The sequence below is a fragment of the Lagopus leucura genome, unplaced genomic scaffold (assembly GCF_019238085.1).
Source record: "Lagopus leucura isolate 7727_CA_CO unplaced genomic scaffold, USGS_WTPT01 Super-Scaffold_100014, whole genome shotgun sequence".
NCBI classification, from domain to species: Eukaryota; Metazoa; Chordata; class Aves; order Galliformes; family Phasianidae; genus Lagopus; species Lagopus leucura.
Window position 1 is genome coordinate 4457303 of NW_024962268.1, and position 6000 is coordinate 4463302.

Here is a 6000-nt window from a genome sequence, read left to right on the forward strand (position 1 = left end):
AAGGAAGCACTCAATGGTACCAGCTTTCCAAAAATTTTGTAATTTGCAAAGTGTTGCGAGACGCCTGGTTCTGAGTACACTTGTGTCCAGGAGCAGTGATCCATAAACATCTGCAGAGAGAATCTTCTCAGGCTGGGACATGTCCCCGCAAGCCCATGCTGCTACTGCCCTTGTGCCTGTATGCCTACATTGATTGCTGCGAGCGCATGACAGGTGTCTAACCTCATCCAGCATCTCCCAAAAGAAACCCTGACTTGCAAGAATGGAGCTGGCATTTGTAATAGATAGGCTAGCCACTAAATGGGTAAATAAAATAAATCATTCTAGGTATCTCAGGGACACAAATGAGTTGCTGCACCAATGTAAAACTTGATTTGCTGTGGCTCATGACTGTAAGAAAAGCAAGCTTTTTCTCTGCAGCTGTCACAGCCCTGCCAGGAGCACTGTGTTTATGGGAGCCATGCTGGGGAGCTGAATTCCACCTTCCTGCAGCATGCCACCTAGGCACGGTCCTGCCAGCAACCAGGGTTCCCAGGGCTTCTGCAAGAGGTAAAAAACTGGGCCCCTGCTCCTCAGAACAGCAAAACCTAGTGAATATTTTCACAAGTGTGTAGAGTTAGGAGGAAGAAACAAGCATGGATAAACAAGAAGTATCCTCATGCAGATGAAATATTAAAACATTTACAGGTAAGAAGATAGAGCATGTTTTTGTGCTTTCTCATGTTTATCTTCCAAACTTGTAGCCTTACACTACTTTTACCTTTTCTTTATGGATGAGTCATCAACTGCAACACTCTAACATGCTCTTAATAAAACTATACTTTTTGTTGTTCCTATTAAAGGCTCTGAAGATTCACTTTTAACAAAATAAGGGAGTCTTTGTAAAGCTGAACTCTCTGTGACCTCCAGTAGCTGCTTTAACATACAAGAAGAGACAACTCAATAGGCCCGTCCAAAAATAAACATCTGTTTAAATAATATTTTTACCCTAGAGACTTCAAGCAAACAGAGCAGTCGCAATGTAACTTGATAATACAAAATGAAGGTAATAGATGCATTAATTTGCAAAAGTTCCAAGACATTTTGCATTCCAGGGTCTGAGTGCACTTTGAGCTGCTCTTTTGAAGGGATGCCTCTACCACTTTCAAGCTGGAGCACTCTCCCAAAAAGATAGATGCCCCATGGCTTTCTGAAAGGACATGTGGGAACAATGAGAATCCATCCATAACATGAACTGGGAAGATAAAAGCAGCACTGCAAATGTTCTTGTAGCAAAGATTGGGTCTCTTTTATTTTGGATCATCAATTAACTCCTAAAAAGATAAAGTGCCTGTTAATTTAATACAGATTACCTATACAGTACTGAAATCATCATTCAGCCCCTGTTGTATTCATTTATGAAGTTCCCTGGGTTTCCCTGCCATGTACAGATGGGATAAGGAAGGCTGTTGTCATGGTTGTGGCCGTGGGCCCAGTGCTAGCAGCAACCTGTTTCTCCTTCTCTATTGCCTTTAGAATAGAATTGAGTGTTTGAATAGGAGAGGGAAGAGAGACTCCACTGACCAGGCCTCACAGAAGGCAGAGTGCAGGCAGTGTCCTTTCTAGGCTGAATGGAGACAGCTTCCCTGTCAGGGGCTGCCAGAGCAGCCTACAAAGGTCCATCAGGCCTGAAACCTCACAGCTCTGCAGCTGGAGTGATGGAGTCTGAAAGCACAGACACTAAAGCAAGCAGCACCTTGCAGCATCATGGGGGGGGGCCGGAGGGGCCCCCCCCCCAGGAGCAGAGGAAGTGTCCAAACATGCTATTTAACATACACCTGAGTAGTAAAGAAGCTCTGCAATCAGCTAGCACCTGCATTGGATAAATAAGGATAAATAATTACTAACAAAATCATAGAATTACAGAGCATCCTAGGTTGGAAGGAACCCATAAGGACCATCAAGTCCAGTTCCTATCTCCACACAAGACTACCCAAATTTCAAACCCTATGTCTGAGAGTGGTGTCCAAATTCTGCTTGACCTCTGGCAGCCTGGGGCCATGACCACAGCATTCCAATACAAGTGGAGACACTCAATATTCAGAAAATGGTAATTCATACGAAGGGCAGCCATGGCTCTGAACATTTTAATTTGTGTTGGCAGACAGTCCAGCACAAACTGCATGCTGTCTGGTCATCAGAACCAACAGCTACACTTAGATATACCAGACTGTCCTGGATGGAGAACCTTTTGCAGCCAGCAGGGAGTTTGGCTGCAGAGCTGAACAAGTCTGGGGTTCAGAAAAGCTGCCACACACAGTTAGGTTTCATGGGGAGGTGAGGAGCAGCACTCCAACATCACTGTCGGGTCATTCTATCACATTAATGCATCCCACCATGGTTTGGGGCTCAGACAGATCTCAGGGCAGCATTCTGTTTCAATTTGAAAAGATTATTTATTGGAAGTGGTGTGAGGAACTTGTTAATTCCTCCTACTGAAGTACCAGGGTTTTAACGCTATCAACAATGTTGTCTTTGATGTGCAGATCTAAACATTTCTATTTTGATTATCTGAAATGCAACAGTACAAACAAATTATTCATCTCCAGAACTTTGCACATATGCATTACACAAACAGGAAACTGAGATGTCAAACAAGCACACTGGATTAACTAATATATTGGATGGAAAAGATGATATAATGTTTTTTCCTCTCACTCATAGATCTTCCCAAGTATTAACTTCACAGGCATGCGTTTGTTTGGACAGTTTTCCTCCCTAAACACTGGTTTACTGACAACCCCAGATAGTAATACCTGACATCATTCCGACTGATCTATTTAAATTCTCCGCAGACTATTAGAATGAAGGATTATTACTCCCTGAAATTTCCTGAAGTTCACCTGAACAAATACAGCCTTGGATGAGGCCCAAAAACGTTTTCTGAAGGTTATAAGAATAGAATATATTCAGGACAGACAAAACAGGATAGCAGAAAATATGACCAAGGAGGCTGCTACATCCAAACAGCCAGGAAATAGCACATAGGTTGGAGAGCAGACGAACACTCTTTGGCTCAGAATGAAGCTCTAACTTAGCTCTGTGAACAGACCCTGGAAACTATTAAAAATACTGGAGAAGATACAAAAATGTCTATATGGTGCCTACAGAAAGCTAAAAATGAACAAAGGGAATATCATGTCTACATACTGCAATTAGAAGTAATTATAGTAAATAGCAAATCAATCCTAACATTATAAGCTTCAGGTGCATGCATATTACAAATGTACCCTGGTTTTATTTACTTACCTGTTTCTTCTGTAGGTTTGGTTTGGTTTGTTTTGGTTTGTCTGTGATGTTTGTTCATTTGCTTGTTTCCAGCTTCCAATAGCTGGAGTTCTAAAACCATATCATTACAGGAGAGTGGAATAAATTGTAATTCTGCTGAAGTAAGAGGTCTGAGTTTAGATACATACAGCAAATAATTTTGTCAGAGGGACAAAACAATCAATGCTTGGAAGAGCAATGTTACACACTGAACTAGTCCTGAGAAATCTCTTGTGAGTGGTAGAAGATGAAGAGACAAAAGCTGAAGAGACAAAAAGTTGAAGAGAAAAAAATTGGTGGGAAATTCACGGAAGAAATGACCCAACTCTATTAGAGCTGAGAAATCAGAAGAAATACACTGAGGGCATGGATGTTACTCTACTATGGTTTGTTTATACTTTGCCCCCTGAAGAAAAGTAAGACGTAAAACATTCACTTGTTATCTTTCTCATGTAACACTTACTTTTGTTTACAGCCCCAGAAATCTTGTTTCCTGGAAGCACTTATTTTTGACATCATTCTTCTAGAGTCAACTAGCATATGGTGTTACAGAAAATAATCCCATCACTCTGCTCAGTAACTAGTGAGAGTCGAGCCAAAAAAACAAAAAACAAAAAAACAAAAAAAGAATCTGAGACTCAGAAACCCATCTGTTAAAACTTGTTTTACCATAGCTTGCAGGAATCTTGGTCAGGATCAGACTTACACTGTATTACAAACTGAAATGATGGTCTGCTGGCCAGAAATATCTTTATTACAGTCTAAGCAAATCAGACAAGAAAGCCAATGCCTAGATACAGACAAACAGAAGGACACTGAGAACTAAATAACAGTAACAACTACTGATCAGCATTTTTTGGCAAAACTGTTGTTTAAAAAATAATAATTGTGGAGGGGCTGATTGTATCATCACAGATTGTTTGTAATGCAATGGACATTTTGGTAGAGATGAGAAGAGCCTGTGGTTAAGCTGGAAAGGACATTCAAAATTAGCACCTTATGTTAAAGTTAATTAAAAAAGGGTGCAGCATAATGAGTGGGTAACAGCAGTATCATATGGAATCTATCTATCAAGTGACAGAGACACAGAATTTTTAGTTACGTGCAAAATGAAATGAAGAATTTTATCCAGGGACAGATAGAAGATTATCTGAAAGATATTACAGAGAATCACTGTGCAATATTTAGCATATCTGCATGTGAGGACTGAGGAAAAGATCCATGTCGAGTGGCAGAAAGCATAGAGATATTGTGTGCAGTGAGAGAAGTAATTAGAGCAAGGCTATGAAGGAAAGCCTGGAGCTGTCTTCAACTGAACTGATCTTGAGCTGATGGCTTACCTCAAACATATCCTGAGAAATTATGTGAGATTTTTGTCTTTGAAAGAAGTCTGGGGCAACTCTGTATACCCTCACATTAAGAAAATTCATTTAATTGTACTGACAGTATTTTGATTCCAGGAGCAAGAAAAAGGAAAGAACAGCCAGAGCTGCTTAGAGATTCCCTGGGAGAGTGATTAGGATATTCCTACAGACATGCAAAGCATGCAAGGCACTGCTGTGCACTGATTAAAATAAAAAAAAAAACAAATTGAAGAACAAGGTCAGTTAAAATTGAGTATCTTGAAGACTGAGACAGACAAAAAGAACGAAACATCAGAAGAAATGAAGGCCTTTGGTGGGTGAAAAGAGATATCTTTGGCCCTGGTTGGGTATTCTGGTCTCACATTCCAACTCTGAACCAAGCTCAGAGTATTGGGGACAGGAACTGTTGAACTAATTTGGGACTCAGACAGCTTTTTACAAGCAAGAATCCACCACTGTTTCTTAAGGGGGCTGTAATTGATTGCAGATACATTCACTGAAGGGATTCAGATTTATCACTATGTCTACTCTGTATTTTTGAAACACATATTATTGCAAGAAGTATGAGCAAAACCATCTAGCCAAATAAGTGCTGCCTGACACAACAGCAGTAACAGCTGCTTTATCTCTTTAGCCATAATTTGGGGTGTTAGGTCAAAGAATATTTTTAAGAGCACTGTGAGGCTCTAATTCATGGGAATTTAAATTATCAGTATTTTTCTACTGAACAAACTGCAGCATCCATTAGGCATAAATAATTAAAAAGGCTGAGTTTTAAATATGACATTCATCTATTAGAATTCCCACATTAATACCCAGTGATGCTGATCTGTTTTTCTTCTGTCTTAAATTCTCTTTTCATGTCCTAAGGAGCACTAAGAGAAAACATACAAAGTCAAGTAGACTTAATAATCTTGAGCAAGATACTATGCATACATTATTTGAAATTACCCTATCAACTCATATGTCCAGTTGAAAAAAGCAACTTCAATACGTTCTTCAACTACTAGATTATTTATCACAAGTGGGGCATTTTCTAGGACTTTTTCCAAAATATCCTACAGTTCTACTGGCTGTGTTACAAATTATGAAAGGATACAGTCTAGTGCTATTTGTAATTACATATCTTAAAATTATGTTAATATTTTTCACTTATCACTGGTAATATCATTGGAAATAGGGAAATCTCAAAGATTATAACACTGTCAAGTTTTTCAAAATAATTCACAACTTCAAGAAAAAGCATAAGAATTGGATGGAAAAGTCATCCAGACCTGATAAGAAAATTCAACAAAAGAGGCTTCTTGCTGCACGACTCCAGATTGAGAAT